Source organism: Suricata suricatta, chromosome 12 (assembly GCF_006229205.1).
Source record: "Suricata suricatta isolate VVHF042 chromosome 12, meerkat_22Aug2017_6uvM2_HiC, whole genome shotgun sequence".
NCBI lineage: Eukaryota > Metazoa > Chordata > Mammalia > Carnivora > Herpestidae > Suricata > Suricata suricatta.
The window spans coordinates 22,867,947-22,869,839 of NC_043711.1; positions in this window are offsets into that span (position 1 = coordinate 22,867,947).

Consider the following 1,893-nt stretch of genomic DNA (forward strand, 5'->3'; position numbering starts at 1 on the left):
AATAAGTCAGGCAGAGAAGGATAGATACCATATGTTTGCACTCATAGGTCTAACAGGAGAACAGGAGAAACCTAACAGAGGACCATGGGGAGAGGAAGGGGGAAAGAGAGCTGGGGAGAATGAGGGACACAAATCATGAGAGACTATTGAATACTGAAAATGAACCATGGACTGGAGGGGGAGGGAGGAAAGGGGGTGATGGTCATGGTGGGGGGCACTTGTGGGGAGAAGCACTGGGTGTTATATGGAAACCAATTTGAAAATAAACTATTAAAAAAAAGGAAAAAGGATAAAAAAACAAAAAAATGAACTTTTTTTAAAATAAAAAAATAAACTGAGACCCAAGAGGTTAGTGGGAGACTGTGTCAACATGTAATGGAAGATCATTCCAGGATGAGCAAACAGCAAAGGGAAAGGTCTGGAGGAGGGAAAGAGCCATTTTAGGAACTGAGAGGCAGTGTAACTGGAGCTTCCCAAATAAAAGGGATTGTTCAATCTGCAGGTAGGGAGGGCACTTAGGTCATTTTGGAGAGTTGTATTTCAATCCAAGTCAGTAAAGAACCATCAAAGAGTTCTCAGCAGGGATGGGATATTTTCATATTTTCTGTTTTGGCTCCTCTGGGGATGAGTAACGGCACCACAACCAGGAGAGAAGAGGCTGGTTATGAGGCTACTGCAATAGTGCCCCGTAAAGGGGATGATGGAGCCACAGAAGAATGGCAGGAAGACCCAGCGTCATCCGTGTATAAGCCGGTATTCCTGATGGGACAGGAGTGCCTGCAGAGAGGATCATCATGCGTGTAAAAGAGAGTTAGGAGACAGATGCGGATTTACGTCTTGACTGTCCCACTTACTAGCTGACGGATCCTGAGTCATCTCTTTGAACTCTGTGAATGTTAGTTTCTCATTTGTAAAATGATGAAATATTAGTACCAACCGCAAAAGCCGCAGGAAGGATTAAGCAAAATCCCACATATAAAGGGTATTGAGAACTTGATAAATGGAACCACAGGATCTTCAGCAGAAATGGCCCTGGGTGTTACAATGACCCAATGAACCAGGCTGATGGTTCACCAAGTTCTAGGTACATCAGCATCACAGGAAGCCTTCTTGCTTGCAACAGAGATCATCACAGAGTCTTACCCAAGAGTATCTGATTCAGTAAGTCTGACGGGGAGGTCTGAGAATTTGTATTTCTAACAAATTCCCAGATGACCTCAATGCCGCTGCTCCAGGAAACACGCTTAGGAAATGAGTCAACTAAGGTGGTGTTCAAGGTATCCCCCAATTTTTCTCTACCTAGCACACTGGATGAGGCTTAATTTGGTTGCTAATGAGACAATCCCAAAATTACCTCATTCTTATGTAAATTCCTTCTTGGGGCCAAAACTTGGCTCTGAAAGGAAGCCGCTTCCCCTGCAGATACGTTAGAGTAGGGGTTAGGGAGACAGGAGACACAGGAAGTAGAAATACATTCCAGGAGGGGAAAAGATCCTACTAGTCCACACCTCTTGAGGATCCTCTGGTATAGATGCTCTGATTCAAAGACCATTTCCTATTTATCCTCCAGGCCTAGTTTGGCTCCTGGAGAAGCAATTAAACCTTGGTTTCCTTTTCAACCATTTTTCACCCAGTTGGGAGCCTCTCTGGAGGATTTTTCTCCTCACTGGAAGCTCCTAAAAAGACAAGTCCTTTTTTTTTTTTTTTTTTTTTTTTTTTTTGGCTTGTCTCCATTGTTCTTGGGAGTTTATACCTTGATTAAAAACCAAAATACACGTTCTTCTCATATTCAAAGAACTTTTGCAAGTTCTGACACTTTTCCTGGTACCATGTTAAAGACATAGGCCGAGGAGGAGATGATCTGAGGAGGAACAATATTTATGAACTATGATA